At 43.1% G+C, this 7365-nt stretch overlaps 1 pseudogene; it reads left to right on the top strand.

Annotated features, from left to right (window-relative positions):
* Window positions 1-1265: 1265 nt before the first annotated feature.
* On the top strand, window positions 1266-2080 carry LOC133764427 (protein SET-like; annotated as a pseudogene).
* The last annotated feature ends 5285 nt before the right edge of the window (window positions 2081-7365 follow it).

Genomic DNA, 7365 nt, shown 5'->3' with positions numbered 1-7365 from the left:
AAAAAAAAGCCATGTATTTACTAAGCTACAGGAGTCAGAGTATATCCCGAAAGTTACGGGGAACCACTAGAGCTTTTGAAAAGAGGGACATCATCTAGTTGGTGATTCGCAGAGGCCACAATGCAGCCAGTGCTTATCCAGAGATTAAACAGTAGGCTACCACAATAGTCCATCCAAGTGAGAGAAAAATGAAGAAAGTGTGAACAACAGGATTGTGGGGAAATTGAGGCATGGATTTGAAGCAAAGAAAGATTTAGGAAATCAACTAGTCAAGAGTTAGGATCCCTCACTAAATGTGGAAATTAAGAAGAAGAAAGGAGGAACAGCTGAGTATGGCTTCTATGTTTAGCTTGAAAAGGTACAAGTTAGTGCCATTCCTTGAGATGGAACCATGGCGCAGTTGAGGTTCTTGGAGAAGATAATAGTTCCATTGGGGATCAAATGTGAAACACACATAATGCAGAGATTTGTCTTAGGCAATTAGTGATATGGCTCTGGAGCACTGAGGACATTTGGAAATACAAATTCATGAGTAACAAGCACATGGATGATAACCGAAGTCATGGGAAAGTGATGAGATCACTAAGGTTTGGCGTAGATAATGAGAGAGAAGCAGGGAAAAAGTCAATATTTAAAGGTAGATGGAAGAAGAGGAATTTGTGAAGCAAACTATATGAGAGAGCATTCTTAGAGATTGGAAGGCTTAGATTAAAACCAGGAAGCAGGTATCTCCTAGAAGCTAACAGTGTACAAAATTTAAAAACAATGGTATTATCGTTAGTATTGAAGGCTAAAAAGAAAAGAGATCAAGTAGGCAGAGGACTGATGGAAAAAGCCATGCAAAATTCAAGAGGTAGAGAAGATGGAAGGAAATATAAAAGACACAAAACATTACTCAGAGTTAATATTATAGAGAAATTATAGGAGTTTCTCTGTTGTGCTTTTTACAGTTGTTACTTTCGTGTTCCCAGATCAGTCCAATGAATTAGTTTTAAATTAACAGTGTGAGGAGTGAACCAGCAAAGGGAAGACCTCTCTCGCTCTCTGTCTCTGCCTCTTTCTGTAACTCTTGTCTTTCAAATAAATTTTAAAAATCTTTAAATTTAACAGTGAAAGGGACTACCTGGAGAACTTTTATGAGGTTATTGGAATAGAGGACTTCCAGTTGTAGACAAGATGGAGTAACAGGTGCTTCATTTAACTTCCTGCCTAGAACAATTAGAAAACTTCCTTTCTGGTGCTGGTTCTTGGATTTTCCTTGGAGCATGGCTTCCAAACACGCATCTTCGCTCCTGCTTCAAATGAAGAAGCTGAAACCAATGCCTGGCCTGGGCCTCTCAGGGTTTGTTGAAAGGAGAAAAATAAGGAGCAACTGATCATACTGATAAAGCACAAAATGAAACAGACAGCCTAAATGAACAAGCCCAGGAGGAGATTTTGAAACTAAAGCAGAAATATAACAAACTGTGCCAACATTTTTTTTTCAGAAGAGGTCAGAATTATCACCAAAATCCCAAATTTGGGGGTAATGACATTTGTCAACCATTAGCAAGCATCTGTACCACTTGGGGAGGAGGGTGAAAAGGTGCTGCCTTATCTACTCATGAAAGTGATATAATTTGATAGAATTTGAAGATATTAAATCAGGTTACAGAATAGATTTTTACTTTGGTGAAAATCCTTACTTTGAAAATAAAATTCTCTCCAAAAAAAATGTCATCTGAAAGAGTGGTGATCCATCTTCAAAGACCACTGAAATCAAATGGAAATCTGGAAAGGATTTGATGAAACGTTCAAGTCAAAGGCAGAACAAGGCCAGCAGGAAGAGGCAGCACGAGGACCCAGAGAGCTTCAGTATCCGGCTTCCTGACCATGCTGCTGCAGGTGCAGAAGAGTTGGGAGAGGTCATCAAAATGATATTTGGCCAAAGCTGTTGCAGCACTACTTGGTTCCTGATATGGATGATGAGGAAGGGGATGGAGAAGACGATGATGATGATGAAGAGGAAGGATTGGAAGACATTGATGAAGATGGGAATGATGATGGAGGGGAAGGAAAGGAGGATGAAGAAGATGACTAAAAACACCAATGGAGTCCAAGCTTTTTTGTTTTCTTTTCTTTTAAATTTTCTCCAGTACCTGGGAGCAATTACAGTCTTATTTGTTTTTCTCTCTTATGCTCAGTTTCCCTATTTTTGAGATCTCTTTTCTGTGCATCATGGTTTTCACCTTAATGCAGGCAAGAAAAATGCCTTAAACAGAATACAATGGGAAAAAAAAAACTCTCTTTCTCTTCCAAATTCATTTTCATCCCTTCTTATCGCCACAAAAACTGTATGAAATCAACACCACTGTGCTGGAAGCTGGCGGGTGGTAGGCCCCTGTGTGGTAGTGCTTAGAAGTCTAGCTTTTTCCTTCCTTTCACTGGATATTGGGCTCAAAGATTCTACTGTGTCTCTATGTGAATAAGGGACAGTTAGCATTTACCAACACATGTGTGCCTACTTTCTCTCTCTCTCTCTCTAAAAAAAAAAACTTTAAAAAATGCACTCATGGGAAGTCAGTGAATGGTGGGTTTGAGATGTTTGTGTGAGGTAAGTGAGCATTTTGCCAACATGGCTTCTCCTTTGGCATGTTCATTTGTGATGTTTAATGGACATCCTTGCAGTTAAAGATGATTCTTTTTTTTTTTTTAAAAGATGTATTTATTTATTTGAAAGTCAGAGTTACACACACACACAGAGAGGAAGAGGCAGAGAGAGAGGGAGAATTTCTATCTGCTGGTTCATTCCCCAGATGGCTATACCAGGCAGGGTTGAGTCAAGCTGAAGCTAGGAGCCAGGAACTTCATTTGGGTCTCTCACGTAGGTGCAGGGGCCGGGGACTTGGATCATTTTCCACCGCTTTTCCAGTCCATTAGCAGGGAGCTGAATCGGAAGTGGAGCAGCTGGGACTTGAACTGGTGCCCATATGGATGCTGGTGTTGCAGGTGGCAGCTTTACCTGCTATGCAACCCTGGCCCCAGTTTCTGCTATGTTATGCTCCAGGAACTACCTATACCAGGAGCTAGGGGGTGGGCGTACAAAGATAGAAAAGACTAAGCAGCTGGAGTAGGGTGAGTAGGATGTGGGTTTGTTTCTCAAAAGAAAAACACTGTACAAAAGCAACACATGAGCTGTTGGAGGCTCTGTGGGGTGCAGAAGAGCAGCTAACTGTTGGGAAGAACCAGGGCTTCCCACCCTTTGAAGATGGCATGGAGATAGGAAGATGCCAAAACTGTGAGGGGCTCTTGATTGATAAAAGAAACCACAACGTGAAACCCACAGAGCCATTGTCTTCTGTCCTCCAAGCTTCAAGAGGACACACCTACAGATAGGGCTGGAGATTAGTAATAATGAGAGCTTCCTTGGTAGGGAAAGTGGGACTCCACAACCTGGAGATAATGTTCCTAAGGAGGCAGAAAATTAGGACAGCACATTGGTTTTATTATGTTTTACTGTAATTATAAAAATAATACCAATTTACAGTAAAAAATTTTTTTTAAACAATGCAGAGGGTATAACATGGTCTTCTCACCTTTTCACAAAGATGGCACCTAAGGTTAGGAAGGAATCTCCTGCTCCTCCCAAAGCTGAAGCCAAAGCAAAGTAGCAATGAGGGATGACCACAGTCATGGACACCTGGGGTGGGTGTGGAGATGCCGCAGGCGAAGCCGCTGCTCACGGTTCCAGCATCTCCTGTCCGAGTTTGAGTCTGAGTCCCAGATGCTGCTCTTCTGATCCAGCTTCCTGCTAATGCATCCTGGGAGGCAGCAGATGGTGCTCAAGTGCATGGACCCCTGCCACCCATGTGAGAGACCTGGATGGAGTTCTGGGCTTCTGGCTTCTGCCTGGCCCTGCCCCGACTGCTACGGGCATTTGAGGAGTTAACCAGCTGATAGAATCTCTCTCTCTCTTTCTCTCTCTCTCCTTCTCTGTGTTGCTTTGCCTTTCAAGTAGATGAAAATAAATGAACCGACACACACAAAGGTCTGCACATTACCCACCTTCCGCAGCCCTGGAGGCAGCCCACATAGCCTTGGAAGAGCTCCCCTAGGGGAAGCCGTCTTGACCTTTATGCCATCTTCAAGTCACTGTGTCCGTTGTGAGGAAGACGGAAGACAGCAACCCGCTGTGCTCATTGTGGATGTCAAGGCCAACAAGCACCAGATCAAACAGGCCATGAAAAAGCTGCATGACATTGATGGGGCCAAGGTCAGTACCCTGATCAGGCCTGACAGAGAGAAGCATGTGCTTGCTGGCTCTGGAATATGATGCTTTGGATGTTGCCAACAAAATGGGGATCAAATATAGGGTCCAGCTGGCTAATTCTAAATAGATGCTTTCCACAGAAAAAAACAAAAGACAAAAAGAAAACACAACCAACAAGCAAAAACAAAATGCCAGGACCAACCCTTTCTCTGCCAATCTCACTCCTCAGAGATATGCCAAATGTAAATAGTTTCTTGTGTATGTGTCTAGACGTGTTCACTTCAAATGTTTCTCAAATCAATACATGCAAAAGGCTTTTTGATAAAAAGTCGTATGAACTCCAATGCTTATAACAAAAGACATAATGCCTTGCCCTGTACACTCACTCAGGTTCCCTTTCCCAAATATACTCATTTTAGACTCTCTTAGCTATTTCTTTTGGCATTTATAGATCTGTTTTTCCTAACTAATGTGCTATTGTTGCTCCATTTTAGACATAGCATAGTGACTTCTTTCTATGGTAGAGGAGGATTAAGCTCTCTTAACTTCCCTCTCCTCTGCTACTTCTCCCCTAGTCTCCCAACAGAATAACATTACAAGTTTTGGCTAAATCATTATTCAGGTTTATTATGCCTATGCAAATACTATTGCATGTGTCTATCAAAGTTATATTTCTTTTCCTACTTTTGCTTTTTCTAAAGTTAATAATTGCCTTGATTTTACACTTGCTTGTTAGCTACAGCTCATTCTGACACTTTCCACCCTCCTTTCACTGCCGTTTTCCTAATGGTCAGTTACATCAGGTGATCTGTCAGTCCCAGTTTTTCTCCTTGAAGACACTCCTCCTGGACACTTTCATTTTTCTAACTGAATCTTTGCTCTCAGGCCCTCCTGTCCAGCTGTGTTCCTGGCACTTTTCTTCCCCATCACTTTGGGAATTCTTTTTGTCTTTTCTGAGCTGGAGTCTCTGTTGCCTAGAATTTTTGTCTTCCTCTATTTATACCCATCTTGGGAGGTCAGGTCTTCCAGTAGTTTAACAGTTTTAACCTGAGGCCATAGCAAAGAGCTGGATCTGAAGTAGAGCAGCTGGGATTCAAACCAGCACCCATATGGGATGCTGGAGCCACAGGTGGAACCTACTATGCCGCACGCTGGCCTGGCATCTTCTTTCATATCTGTTTTCCACATGTGCATGTGCATTTGCACCTGAATATTTTGAAGTACCCTTGTCTATACCTCATGAGTTGTAAATAGAAACTTGAAGCAGATTTTTGCTTCAAAGAGATTTGTTTTGTTTTGTTTTGTTTTTTTAAAGATTTATTTGTTTATTTGAGAGGCAGAGTTACAGAGAAAGGGAGAGACAGAGATCTCCATCTGCTAGTTCACTCCCCAGATGGCCATAACTGCTGGGGCTGGGCCAGGTAGAAACCAGGAGCCAGGAGTTTCATCCACGTCTCCCACGTGTGTGCAGGGGTTCAGGTACGTGGGCCATCTTCTACTGCTTTCCCAGGCATATGAGCAGAGAACTGAACTGGATCAGAAGTGGAGCAGCCAGAATTGGAGCCTGTGCTCATATCTGTTCCCACCACAAACCCCTCTTCAAGAGTTTTTTTGTTTTGTTGTTGTTGTTGTTGTTGTTTTTTGACAGGCAGAGTGGACAGTAAGAGAGACAGAGAGAAAGGTCTTCCTTTGCCATTGGTTCACCCTCCAATGGCTGCCATGGCCGGCGCACTGTGCTGGTCCGATGGGAGGAGCCAGGTGCTTCTCCTGGTCTCCCATGGGGTGCAGGGCCCAAGCACTTGGGCCATCCTTCTCTGTGCTCCCGGGCCACAGCAGAGAGCTGGACTGGAAGAGGGGCAACTGGGACAGAATCCGGCGCCCCGACCGGGACTAGAACCCGGTGTGCCGGCGCCGCAAGGCGGAGGATTAGCCTATGAGCTGCGGGGCAGGCTCGAGTTTTTTTTTTTTTTTTTTTTTTTAAGATTTATTTATTTATTTGAAAGTCAGAGTTACACAGAGAGAGGCAGAGAGAGAGAGAGAAAGGTCTTCCATCCGATGGTTCACTCTCCAATTGGCCGCAACAGCCAGAGCTGTGCCAATCTGAAGCCAGGAGCCAGGAGCTTCCTCTAGGTCTCCCACGTGGGTATAGTGGCCCAAGGACTTGGGCCATCTTCTACTGCTTTCCCAGGCCACAGCAGAGAGCTAGATTGGAAGTGGAGCAGCCAGGTCTTGAACTGGCGCCCATATGGGATGCTGGCACTTAAGGCCAGGGCATTAACCCGCTGCACCACAGCGCCGGCCCCCTCAAGAGTTTTTAAACTCAGGAAATTTCACATGAAAATCAAGTGTTTGTGTTACTTTGAAAAAAGTCAAAGAACTACCAACATGGTACTTGCATTTCTATAGAATGATCTGAAATGGAATTACATCTGCTCCCTTTAAATGTGGAATCCTCTTTCTCTAGCTCCCAGCATGCCGCTTGTGCCTGCAGCACTTATATATGATGTCAACTTGGTTCCTGTTTTCATTTGCACATGCTAGAAATTTTTAATAAAAAAATTATCATACAAACTGTTCTTGATCTTGCTTTTTTGACTTACTTAAGCTGCTGTCCTCTTAAGGCGCAAATGAATCAGATACACAAGCCAAGGCCTCCGCTCGCTAATACTTTTCCCCTCACCCAGAGATGATAGATCCAGCAGTAAGCCCCTAACCTTCGGTGAGCCAATGTGATAATCTGTCTTAGAAACTTGAAGTTCAGAATAGACGTTCTGAGGCTAGGGGTCACTGTGGTTGAGTCATTCTAGAGAGGATTCACAGAATTCCACCTACCAACCAAGTGCTACCTTAATTCCTTCCCTACCAATTTTTGATTATTCATTAGATTCTCTGAACTATCCAGTATCCTTTCAGTAAATTCCTCACACACATATTTTTTCCTTCTACTTCAGCCAGAATTGTAGATTATTTCTTGAGGCTTTTTCCCCCACTGATGCTGTTATCCCCGCCCAAGCTCTATAAAAACATCACCATTACCATTTTAAAATTAGTAACAGTTTTATTGAGATATAATTCACATGCCATAAAATTGAAGCATTTAAAGAGTACAAGTCAAT

This window comes from Lepus europaeus, chromosome 7 (genome assembly GCF_033115175.1).
Source record: "Lepus europaeus isolate LE1 chromosome 7, mLepTim1.pri, whole genome shotgun sequence".
NCBI lineage: Eukaryota > Metazoa > Chordata > Mammalia > Lagomorpha > Leporidae > Lepus > Lepus europaeus.
Note: the sequence above shows the minus strand (reverse complement) of the source record. Positions and strands in the feature narration are given on the sequence as shown.